The 13,328-nt window shown below is 41.0% G+C and overlaps 2 protein-coding genes across 2 annotated transcripts in view; both read right to left on the bottom strand.

The window, feature by feature from the left end:
• LOC128563566 (uncharacterized) overlaps positions 1 to 13,328 on the bottom strand; it is an 856,840-nt gene that overhangs the window by 804,309 nt on the left and 39,203 nt on the right. The gene's annotated exons all lie outside the window — the stretch shown is intronic.
• LOC128563315 (minichromosome maintenance domain-containing protein 2-like) overlaps positions 4,352 to 13,328 on the bottom strand; it is a 304,071-nt gene continuing 295,094 nt past the window's right edge. The window contains exon 9 of the mRNA XM_053558654.1: positions 4,352 to 6,578. The gene's annotated coding sequence lies outside the window, so the exon portion shown is untranslated. The remainder of the gene's footprint in view (positions 6,579 to 13,328) is intronic.

The raw sequence follows: 13,328 nt of genomic DNA, 5'->3' as shown, positions 1-13,328 counted from the left end.
ATAAGGAGTTGGAGAGATGGAGATAAATCCAAGGTGCTTGCAGCCCGCTGCCCTATCAGTGCATTCAGGGTACAGCGAGAACTCTCACACATGGTCTGGGACCTGGAGACAGCCTCTGTTTTGTTCCCCAAGTTCATCTTTTGTCACCTGTCTCTTACTTCTGGCCCTACTCTTCAGCCTAAGGGAACGACATGCTCCTCCCTGGACCTGGTCCCCCATCCCGATTCTGCTCCTTCTTCTTGAAATGTCCATTCTTCCTGCTCTTTGCTTGGCCATCCCCTTACCTGTCCTTGGAGTCTCAGCTTTGTTGTCATTTCTGTCAAAAGTGTTCCCTGGCCGCCCCACCCTGGAAAGACCCCTTTCTCTTTTCTCAATATTGACAGCACGTACTAGCTACAGCTCGGACCTGGGACTTAGCACACTGAATTTGTAATCTTGTCTTTTCCCCACCCAAGACTCTGAGCCCTTTGAGGGCAGAGCATCTTCTGTGTCTTTGGCCCTCCGGGTCCTAACACAGTGCCTGGCAGGTAGGAAGCACTCTGGAAATGCCTCTGAATGGACAAAACTCAAGCTGGGCTCACCTACGCTTATTTTTCCTTTTTATAAACATTTTGACAAAACTAATTTCTGTCTCTCTCATTTCTAGCAATGTAGTTTGAACTAAAATTGAGACAGTCTGTACTGGCAAACTATTAAAATAGTCTACCCAAATATTCCCTCCAAAATAAATAAACAGCCCCAGGATGGGAGAGAGAGTGAAGCTTCTACAAGGAGGTACCATCCGTTTCCCTGATGAGAAATGCCTGGGGGTTATCCTATTGCTATCATTATGGGTTGGTCTTTGGGAGATCAAGTCAAAATAGTTAAAGGGCAGTGTGACTGCCCACACAGACATAGAGCCCTGCTCCAAGAAAGAGCTGGTCCCAAGCTTAAACCAAGATCTGTGTGATCCTGAGAAAGTCACTGCAAAAGTAACAATCTCATCCTCCCTCTCCATCAGCAACCACCTCCCAGGGCATATCTGACTTAGTAGAATGTGTGTAATTTATACGGCAAAATGTATGTGAACATATAATAATCACAGAAGTTTTTAGAGTATAATGATTTGATTATACATTATTGTGATTTGATAATGATCACAAATTATTAATGTAATTATCTCTTGCCTCAGCTGGTTTATGTTTACCATGTGTTCCCGAGGAGAGAAAGGTCTGTGTAAATACCTCCCATAACTTCACACGCCTATGAAACTGCCTTTGTTCCTTCACCAGTTACTTGGAAACCCACTGATGAACTCTATAAGGAGACAGCAATGAGAAATGAAACCTAAGAAATGGTGGAAACAGTGATGTTGCTAACGTAATTATTAAGTGAACCTGAGTGAATTAATATTTCATTCTCACCAACAAACCAAATCGTAAGAAAGACTTTCAGGGAAAGTACACTAATCTGGCTATTCTCCTTTATTGCAACATGAGAGAAAAGTAGAAGGGAAAATAAAAGGTAAATTTAAGCAATCCAAATTCAGATGTTGTTAGCGTTAAAAGATCCTCAGATGACAAGCTGATTAAACATTCCTGAAAGGTCCTAAGATTTACATTTTGAATAGAGCCCTTCACGAAAAGGTATAAAACATATACTCTTATGAAGTGTGCTTTAGATGAAAAGCCAGATTGATCAATGATCTCTTGCTACAGTTTGGAACTACTATTCAGGAGCAATTGCATAGGAGATTGAAATGAGGAGCAGATCTTTTTTCATTTCATATAAAATGGCTAAAAAAGTTCATGTAGGGCGCTAGCTACATACAACCAAGGCTGGCAGGTTAGAACCTAGCCCCGCCTGCTAAACAATAATGACAACTACAAGAAAAAAATTGCCAGGTGTTATGGCAGGCGCCTGTGGTCCCAGCTACTTAGAAGGCTGAGGCAAGAGAATCACTTAAGTCCAAGAGTTTGAGGTTGCTGTGAGCCGTGACGCCATAGCACTCTACCGAGGGCAACATATGAGACTCTGTCTCAAAAAAATAAATAAATAAAATGAGGGCGGCGCCTGTGGCTCAGTGAGCAGGGAGCCGGCCCCATATACCGAGGGTGGCGGGTTCAAACCCAGCCACGGTCAAACTGCAACAAAAAAATAGCCGGGCGTTGTGGCGGGCGCCTGTAGTCCCAGCTACTCGGGAGGCTGAGGCAGGAGAATCGCCTAAGCCCAGGAGCTGGAGGTTGCTGTGAGCTGTGTGACGCCACGGCACTCTACCGAGGGCAATAAAGTGAAACTCTGTCTCTACAAAAAAAAGGAAAATAAAAAAATAAAGTGAAATAAAATAGTCATCTTTGCCAAACATACCATTGTAGTACTTGCAATCATCTATAAACTTTTGGAGGCCTTGCAATCATCTATAAACTTTTGGAGGCCTCCACTTCTGTCAAGATAAATAAGGGCTGCCTCTTTCATTTTTAGATTTGACATTTTCTCCTAGTTAATGATTCTTCTGTATTACCAACTGATAAACCACAGTTGTTGGTAAAGAGTATAGATGGTGAAACTATAGAAAAAGTATCAGAAAACCTAGAAATAAAGTAAGACAAATTTTACTTTTGAAGTCCTATAGTAAGACTTTACAAACTATTAAAGTGTGAAATAAAACTAAGTAAAATCTCTAACTTTGAAAAAATTCCTACCCGAAGAGAAACAAAACTTTGCTTTCTTTTGCCAAATAACATTTTTATCAACACTAGGTTCTAAGATCCTCTCATAAGATTGCAAACTGAAAAACAATAGCCTCAAATGTTTAACAGAGTAGGTAATTCCAAAAAAAATGCTTGTTGAAATAAACAGTATCAGATAATGAGGATCTCTCGTGTTTTAAAATGAAAGTGATAGAGATGTCTTGAAAATTTAATCTAAGTAGCAAAATGTAGTAGAACGAAGAAACCTGGGAAATTTGAGAACTTGATTCTAGACCCAGCATTTCCTGGTTGTTGTGGGGAAATCATCTGACCTCTCTTTAGCAGCAGTTCTCAACCCTTTGTAACAAGGAAAATACATCCTGCATATCAGATATTTACATTATGATTCATAACAGTAGCAAAATTACACTTATGAAGTAGCAATGAAAATAATTTTATGGTTGGGGGTCACCACAACATGAGGAACTGTATTAAAGGGTCGCAGCATTGGGAGGCATTAGGAAGGTTGAGAACCACTGCATGGGAAAGGAAAGGGTTGTATTAGATAATTAAGGCCCTTTCAGTTCTGTAGCTTGTTATCAGTGACCAACATAAAACATTAAACCATGGTAATGAGTACAGAATGGAATATATAAAATTCATTTAAAGACAAGAGGCCCTAATTGGAAACAATATATAATTGTAGTAGGTGCTAGGAATAAAATGCTTAAGACTAGATACTGCCTTTCAAGAAGCTGCCAACTTAGAGAAGTCAGAAATAACGACTAACACATTGGTTCACTGGTTTCCAAATATTTACTTGGCATCTACTATTTACTGGGTACCAGACTGTCCTATGCACGAAGGATACAAAAATGAGTAAAACGTAGCCTCTTATCTTTCACAAAGAGTACAGTGAGGGAAGACACATGTAAACAGTTATGTGACAATTTAAGTGCTATAATAGAAACATGAATATACTAGGAAGCACAAAAGGGCCAACATTTACGAAATACTTTACAAATATTTGATATTGGGATCATCTTGCATATGGGTCATAAGATTTTCTATTGTTTTAGGACATTTTAGTTGAATACAGTAGGGTTATAGAGAAGCTATGAATTCTACTTTAAAAGGGTCATTTGATAGATGAATGTTTCACTTATTGGAAGAGAGGTGAAGAGAAAGAGGAGGCAGTGTTCCAGAGATAGAGGTCACTCCCTACCTCCATTATCAGTTCTACACCACTGGATCCATATTTCTACTATTTGGAGTTTAGGCTACTTTCCAAAGAAAAGTAACTGAGACTGTCCTTTCCAAAATTACTTAGGGGTGAAACTTCAGAGTTTATTTCTCCGTGGCCATCAAGTACAATGATCCTAAAATGCGTGTTGTGTTTAGGACATCAAGTTTCAGCTTCTGGGGTAACATTAGGTTTTCAGGGCTGAATGAAAATGATAAAGAAAGTGTTGGGTGAGGTCAGATTATGCAGATTCTGAAAACTTTTGTAGTCCATGATGATTATTTGGGAACTCACTAACATTTGTAAAACAGAGACTAAATAACGGTCAGATTTTTTTTTTTTTTTTTTGAGACGGAACCTCAAGCTGTCGCCCTGGGTAGAGCATCACAGCTCACAGCAACCTCCAGCTCCTGGGTTCAAGCGATTTTCCTGCCTCCGCCTCCCAAGTAGCTGGGAATACAGGCATCTGCCACAACGCCTGGCTATTTTTTTGGTTGCAGCCATGATTGTTGTTTGGCGGGCCCGGGCTGGATTTGAACCCGCCAGCTCAGGTGTATGTGGCTGGTGCCTTAGCCCCTTGAGCCACAGGCGCCGAGCCAACGGTCAGATTTTTATTTTGGGAATCAGTCCCTGCCGCCGCTAGTAAAGTAGGTTGGAGTAGCGGAAGAGTCAATAATCAGCTTTTAGGTGTTGCAACATTCTTAAAAATAGTATGGCCAGTTCTGGAGCTTTAGCAATTAATAAACTCATGGCTCGGTGCCCACAGCTCAGTGGCTAGGGCGCTAGCTACATACAACATACAAGAGAAATGGAGTAGTTAGAGTCTAGAATTTTAAAGACTTTACACGGGACCTGGTTAGTAGCGGGTCCGTACAATACGGGGAAGAATAATTAGCCAAGGGTAAGTGGGTTGGCGTGACTGGATGATGTTGCTCTCATAGGTAGTGTGGCACCCAAAGAGAAGCGCAGGGAGATCAGGGAAAGTTCATTCGCGATAACCTGACTTTGCCTCCTGCGACGCCCAGGTCTATGCGAGGCCGGCGGGAAGTAAACCAGCGCCTGGAACTCAGCACCGTGGAAAGGAGGAGGCTAAAGTCTGGGCGCCAGCGTTAAAGTGGCGGTGCTGGGGGTCGAAGATTTTCAAGGAAGAAGATTAAGTGGACGAAAAGATACGGGAGGCTGTGAAAAGCATTAAAAAAGGCGAAGAGGGATAGAATTCTAAGTCTTTGGCCCTCCCCAGAGTATAAAGAACCCAGTTCTGGCCGGGCGCGGTGGCTCACGCGTGTGACCCGGGCATCCTGGGAGGCCGAGCGGGCTGAATCGCCCAAGACCGGCCCGGTCAAGAGCCAGACCCCGTCTCTAAACACAGCCGGGCGCCTGCTGGCCCAGCTACTTGGGAGGCTGAGGTAGGAGGATCGCGTTAGCCCAGGAGTTTGAGGTTGCTATGAGCTAGGGCGACGCCACTGAGCTGGAACCTGGGCGATAGAGTGGGACTCGGTCTCAAAACAAAACAAACCCCAAGTTCTGCTTCACTTGCAACAGGCGCGAAATCCTATCCCCTCCTCGCCCGGTCAGCAACCAGGGATGGACTGAGGAGGGGAAGGCGGCAGGAAAACACTTCACAACCAAAGCGGATGGGTAAGGAGCCAGCCTCACCAAGTAGGACCCAGAACCCCTGCCACGCACTACAGCAACCTCCGGTACCACCGCCCTCGGCCGGGTGCTGGTTTGCACCCGCGCAGTCGCCCACCAGCTAGTCCGTGGCGCTCCTGCAGCGCCGGTGCGGCGGGGCCCTGGCGCGCGAGCGCGTTCTCCCGGGACTGCAGGCGCCCTTCTGTGGCCAGGGAAACCAGCCGGCTGGTCCCCGCTGCGTTAATTTCTTCGCGCCTGCTCCCTCCCACCCAGGCCGAGAAGAGACAGGGCTATGGTTGCTTTTCCATGTTACTGCAGGCAGAGGGTGTCGATGTTTGCCTAAAAAATTTAGAACTGCTGGTGGTAATGCAGTGGCTTGCAACTTCGGAAAACAAGCCAGTACGCCCTCAAAGACCTAAACCCAGAGTCCACCCCTACGTGTGCACACGTGCATACTCAAGAGAATTGAAATGCTCGCGTGGAAACCTAGGCACGAATGTCCATGATATTATTCATAGTAGCCCCAAAGTAGATAACCTAAAAGTGCTTTTTTTTTTTTTTTCTTTTTTTGTGTTCAGACAGAGTCTTACTTTGTCACCCTGGATAGAGTGCCATAGTGTCACGGCTCACAAACTCTTGGGCTCAGGCTCGGTGCCTGTGGCTCAAGCGGCTAAGGCTCACACAGCAGAGCTGGAGGGTTCGAATCCAGCCCGGACCCGCCAAACAACAATGACGGCTGCAAACAAAAAATAGCCGGACGTTGTGGCGGGCGCCTGTAGTCCCAGCTACTTGGGAGGCTGAGGCAAAAGAATCTGTGGCTCAGTGAGTAGGGAGCCGGCCCCGTATGCCGAGGGTGGCGGGTTCAAACCCAGCCCCGGCCAAACTGCAACAAAAAAATAGCCGGGCGTTGTGTTGGGCGCCTGTAGTCCCAGCTGCTTGGGAGGCTGAGGCAAGAGAATCACGGAAGCCCGAGTTGGAGGTTGGTGTGAACTGTGTGACGTCATGGCACTCTACCCGAGGGCGGTAAAGTGAGACTGTCTCTACAAATAAAAAAAAAAAAGAATCATTAGAGCCCAGGAGGAGTTGTAGGTTGCTGTGAGCTGTGATGCCAAAGCACTCTACCCAGGGCAACAGCTTGAGGCTCTGTCTCAAAAAAGATAAAAAAAAAAAAAGAAAAAAGCAAAAACAACTCTTGGGCTCAAGAGCTTCTCTTGCCGCAGCCTCCGCAGTAGCGGGAACTGCAGGCGCCCACCGCAATGCCGGCTCTTTTTAGAGACCGGTCTTGCTCAGGCGGGTCTGGAACTCCTGAGCTCAAGCAATCCACCCGCCTCGGCCTCCCAGAGTGCGAGGATTACAGGGCTGAGCCACTGTGCGGAGCCCTAAATGTTCATCAGCCATCAATGGATAAATGTGATGTATCCATACCATGGAATATTTTGGGGCCATAAAAAGTAATGACATAAAACATATAGAGTGAAAGAAGCCAGACATAAAAGCGCACACGTGTGATTGCATTTCTATGAAATGTCTGGGAATTTCTGTGAATCCGTACACACGCATGAAGTCCAAAAACGGGGAGGGAAAAACAGCCATTGCTAATGGGTATTGGAGTTCTTTTTACTTTCTTTTTATTTCATTTTAATTTTTTTTGAGACATTCTCACTATGTCGCCCTCACTAGGGTGCAGTGACATCACAGCTCACAGCAACCTCAAACTCTTGGGCTTAAGTAATTCTCTTGCCTCAGCCTCCCGAGTAGCTGGGATTACAGGCTCCGACCACAACGCCTGGCTATTTTTTGGTTGCAGTTGTCATTGTTGTTTAGCTGGGCCTGGCCAGGTTCAAACCGCCTGCCTCCGTGTATGTGGACGCTGTCCTACCCACTGAGCTGTGGGCACTGTCTACCTTTTTTTTAAATTGTGGTAAAATATACATAAAATCTACCATTCTAAAAAGTTTTTTTTTTTTTAAGTAGCATTTCTATATATTTACTTATTATTATTTTTTTTTTTTGGCCAGGGCTGGGTTTGAACCTGCCACCTCTGGCATATGGGACCAGCGCCCTACCCCTTTGAGCCACAGACGCTGTCCTAATTTGATTCTTTTTGTCATAATTAGCAATGAGAAAAATGCTTCAGGATGCCAAGACTTAGAGGTTACTATACCATTCTTTATTTTCTAGTAAGGCAGTTCTAAATAACAGTTTTGATCTGAAAAAGAGAACTATAAAATAGCATAATTTTCCTCAAGTGAGTGCTGAACCAATCAAGAGATAAGACAAGAGCTAGTTACAGTGGCTCACATCTGTAGTCTCAGCTCCCAGGACGCTGAGGTGGGAGACCAGGAGTTTTAGACCAGACTGGGCAACATAGAGAGCCCCTTGTCTCTAAAAAAATGTTTTTAAATAAGATAGGCCAAATGCACAGCTCATGCTTGTAATCCTAATACTCTGGGAGGCTGATGTGGGAGGGTTGTTTGAGGATAGGCGTTTAAGACCCGTCAGAGCAGAGTGAGTCTTCATCTCTACAAAAAAATAGAAAAATTAATCGAGGTGGTGGTGTGTGTCTGTCTCAGCTATTCAGGAGACTGAGGCAGGAGGATTGCTCAAGCCCAGGAGTTAGAGGCTGCATTGAGCTATGATGACACCACTGCACTCTAGCCTGGGAAACAGAGTAGTTTGAAACCCCATCTCAAAAAAATAGACTAAATAAATTAAATAAATAAACCAACAAATAAATAAATAAGACAAAAGATAAAAGCAGAAGCAGATGAGGGCCAAAATATTACCTTTATTACTGATAATTTCTTTTAACAGCTCCAGCACATTTTAGCATATTAAATAAACAAAAGTGGAGAGCAGACCTATTCTTTTAACTTGGTTCACAAATATCTAAAGGTAGAAAAGTCTGGTTAAATCTTGGGTAGAGCTAGAATTTTTGGAATGAATAGATAGCCATCTGCAATAATAGAGGCCCAACTTGAATTTAAATGTAAGTGGATTCTAAATATTTCTACTTATCTTGAAAAGAAAAGTTTATTAAAAGAAAGCACTGATGGGCTAGTTTAGTGATCTTTTTTAATATTTTCTGCTGTTGAGTTTTTAAGATTTATTGATTTTGGTAGTAGAACATGTTTCCCAGGCTAGAGTGCAGTGGTGCCATCATAGCTCAACGCAGCCTCTAACTCCTGGGCTTGAGCAATCCTCCTTACATATAGGCGAAAAAGTGTGCTTTCTTACGCTGACATCCAGAATTAGGCAAATTTACCCACCCAAATGTGTCAAGAGCTGGGCTAAAAGGCCTCACTTAGTCCATGGGGATGGGTGAGTATAGAAGATCATTGCTCTATGACATCAGCCAAGAGGAAGGAGACTGGGATATACATGCACTGCATTTTTCCCCCAAATTGATCAATTTGATAAACCAGTCATTCAGGAATTGGAGAGATCTAGGGGATGGAGAAGATCTAGAATGTTGCAATATAGTACAGTATAGTGCTTTCAAAGTAGTAGAATATAAATCTTTCCTTTTAACAGCAACATTCAAATATTCCTCATTCTGCTTATTGTCCCTCATTGAAAGTGATACTATTTCACCAGGTGCAGTGGTTCACACGTGTAATCCTAGCACTCAGGAATGAGTTGAGACCTGTCTGAGCAAGAGTGAGACCCTGTCTCCACTAAAGATAGAAAAATTGTGGTGGGTGCTTGTAGTCTCAGCTACTCAGGAAGCTGAGGTAGGAGGATCACTTGAACCCAGGAGTTTGAGGTTGCTGTGAACAAGGCTGATGCCATGGCACTCTAGCCTGGGGCAACAGAGTTAGACTCTCTCTCAAAAAAAGGAAAGAAAGAAAGTGATACCCTTTCAAACATAGATATGCAAACACAGTAAGCAAGAGTTCCATGATCTGGTTCTGCTCCCATCAATCTTTGGAAAAAAAAGAATGAAGAATTTGTCCGCAGGCCCCAGTCAATCTGTTTGAACACACAGGGTGATCTCTTCCCTTTATCATACTTCCTGGGGTAGAAATGATAGACCAGTGTGCCTCCAATCATAATTTAATATCATTGTAAGAATTTGAATATGTCTTTAAAACTATAATTTGATATTTTAGATAAATGGAATCAAGTGTCTGTAATGTGTTTTCGTTTTAAATCCCTTTCTAACGTATGTGTTAATATTTATTTTCAGTTCCTTCAGGAATTAGTGACGACTTCAAGCGTCTCCTTTCCTTGACTTCCAGTTCATGCTGGAAGTTTACAGCAATACTTGCCAATATCTTTGCATCACAGATTGTTCCTCCTGGGACTTACAATTGGCTCAAACTCTGTTTGTTGATGAGTCTTGTACAGACAAGTGACCGTAGAAAGGAACTGGAAGATTGCCTGGATATTTTAATTATAACAAGTGATACTCTACTAGTAGACAGGTAAATATGTGACATGAACTTTTTTCTTTTTTTTTTTTTTTATTAAGCAGACCTAGGCAGACCTAGGCTTCAAACCCCCCACCCATGGTACACAGGACCAGCACTTTAAGTGAGCTACAGGTGCCCAGCTGACATGAATTTTTTAAAATGTTAATTGGCCACAGGTTTGTATAAATTTTTTCAATAAGCATTATTATAAGAGGAATATTTAGGATTTATCTGAACTAGTATATATAATTATTCTAGTCACTTTTTATCAATAAAGTAATAAAGTTTTGAAACGTAAGTAGATAAATGAGATATTTGCTTTTAATATTTTGAGAGTGTAACCACTCGAAGTTTGAACCTTTTCCCTCATTCATTCCTTTGCGGATATGTAGCAAATGCATCCTTCCCAGCCTTCCTTTTCCCCCATTCCCTGGCTCTACCTTTGTGCTTTGTTTTCATTTTTTAGTAATCTTCCCCGCAAGGAGCCAAGAAGCCATTTTTAAATTTTTCTCCAAGATTCCATTCAATAATATTGATTCACTGTACCCAACAGTGCCAAAATGACTGTTTTGGTGATACCTCATTCCTAACTTTGGAATAGGCCTCTACTCAGAGTTTTGTGGCTCCCCATTAGCAAGTACCCTTTTCTTAAAATGTGACATGAATGTTCACAAAATTTAGAATAAGCTCCTTTTAAAATATTTTGTATGTAATTCTAAAGCAAAAAATAAATTTATAAAGTGAATTTAAAATAGAAAAATGCAAATCACCATCATATTAATTATACAAATAATATTTTGCTAAAATTAAATTGCCACTTGTAATGATCCAAAATTCCATATATTTCACCACTTTGTTTTCTGCTCACGAAAGTATTTAGTTCCCTGACATACTCACCATGTCTGGCTATTTCCAAACTTTTAAATTTTATAATCTGAGAGGTAGAAAATAGTATTTTATTTTTATTCGCATTTCTTAAATGCATTTCTTATTTCAACTGGAAATAACTTTCAGCATCATTTAAATCTTACTAAACAATTGTATTATTTTTTATAAACCTCCTAATTTTGACCATTGTTTATTTTTCTTTTTTTTATTGTTTATTTTTCTAAGTTGTTTATCTACTTCTTACTAATTTGTGATGGCAGTTGAAAATTAAGGCCTTTGTCTCTTTTCCTGTTTGTCATTAACCATTTGACTTTTCTTATGATATTTGGGTCTATATGGCAGATTTAATTTTGTTTGTCTTGAAGTAAAATTTGTTTATAGTATAATAATCATATCTTATTATTACCATTAAAATCAATTAATGAATTTTAACAAATACATAGACTCCTATACTCGCTACCACAATGAGCTATAGAACATTTTTATCACCCAAGAAATTACCCTCATTCCCTCTTCCAGTCAGTTCCTGTCTCCACAGGAGATTTCTGTAACCATAGATTAATTTTCCTATTGTTAAACTTCATAAAATGGAATCACACAGTGCATCCTCCTTGGGGTCTAGTCTCTCTTGTTTAACAAAAAGTTTTTGAGATTGGTCCAGTTTTATGCGTCAGTACTTCATCATTTTTTTTGATGAGTAGTATTCTCTTATATGAATATACCACAGTTGTTTTTCCAGTCTCCTACTGGTGGATGTTGAGTTTTGCATGTTTTGACTAGTATAAAGCTACTGTAAACATTCTTGTACAAGTCTTTTTATGGAAATATTATTTTCATTATCTTGGGTAATACCTGGGAGTGGGATTGCTGTTTCATAAAAGAGATGAACATGTAGTACAGTATTTAACTTTACAAGAAATTGCTAGTTTTCCAAGGTGGTTGTACATTCCAGCCAACAATATGAGAGTTCTACTTGTTCCCAATCTTATCAAAATTTGTTTTGTCAATCTTTTTCATTTTAGACATTCTAGTGACTATGAAATGGCATCTCATGATTCTCATTTGCACATCTCTGATGACTACTGATTTGAGCTCTTTTTCATGTGCTTATTGTGGCTATTCATACATCATCTTTTATGAAGTGTTTCTTCGAGTTCTTTCCGTACCTTTTGAGGAGCATGCACATCTTAACAATATTCAATCTTCCAATCCATTAATGTTGTCTATCTCTCCTTTTATTTACATCTTCTTTAATTTCTTTCAGCAATGCTTTATAAAGATCATGTATGTTTTGTTAAATGGATTCCTAAATATTTGATGTTTTTGATGCTACTAAAATAGCATCGAATTATTTTATTAAATTCATTTTCAATAGTTTGCTATAAATATATAGAAATACAACTAATTTTTATATTTTGACTTTGTATTCTGTGACCTTGCATCAGTAGTTTTAAAAGTTCCCCACCTAATATTTTGCTAAAATTAAATTGCCACTTGTAATGATCCAAAATTCCATATATTTCACCACTTTGTTTTCTACTCATGAAAGTATTTAGTTCCCTGACATACTCACCATCTCTGGCTATTTCCAAACTTTTAAATTTTATAATCTGAGAGGTAGAAAATAGTATTTTATTTTTATTTGCATTTCTTAAATGCATTTCTTATTTCAACTGGAAATAACTGAGCAGCGCCTGTAGCTCAGTGGGTTGGGCGCCAGCCACATATACCAAGGCTGGTGGGTTTGAACCCCGACGGGGCCAGCTAAAACAACAATGACAACTGCAACAAAAAAATAGCCAAGCATTGTGGTGGGCGTCCGTAATCCCAGCTACTTGGGAGGCTGAGGCAAGAAAATCACTTAAGCCCAAGAGTTTGAGGTTGCTGTGATCTGTGACACCATGGTACTCTACCCAGGGCAACAGCTTGAGACTCTGTCTCAAAAAAAAAAAAGTTCCTCACCTGAGCTCACATGTTTGGGACCAACCTGAGCAAGATAGCTGGGCGTTGTGGTGGGCGCCTGTAGTCCCAGCTACTCCTGAGGCTGATGCAAGAAAGTGGCTTGAGCCCAAGAATCTGAGATGATTGCTGTGAGCTGTGATCCCAGCGCACTCTACCAAGGTCTACAAAGTGAGATGTCTCAAAAAAAAAACAACAAAAAAGAGTTGCCATGATATAGAGGCAGATGGGACATTGGCAAGCTTAATGCAAAAAAATCTAAATAAGCAAAAGAAAGCAATCTATAAAAAGAAGAAGGTTCAGTTCAAATGTCATCTCTGTGTAACTTTCTGTGGCACCCTTCTAGCAAGAAATAATACTCCCTTCTGAATATTTTGAAGATATTATTTTAGTACTTACCGCTTTATGTTTTAGTTTTTTATGTCCTCCTTTTTAGGCTTTCTAAGTTAAGGACCAAATCTCATGTATGTTTTTATCTCTAGCAAGTAGCTGGTATAGCACAGGTATTCAATAAACATGGAA

This window comes from Nycticebus coucang, chromosome 13 (genome assembly GCF_027406575.1).
Source record: "Nycticebus coucang isolate mNycCou1 chromosome 13, mNycCou1.pri, whole genome shotgun sequence".
In the NCBI taxonomy this organism is placed as follows: Eukaryota; Metazoa; Chordata; class Mammalia; order Primates; family Lorisidae; genus Nycticebus; species Nycticebus coucang.
Note: the sequence above shows the minus strand (reverse complement) of the source record. Positions and strands in the feature narration are given on the sequence as shown.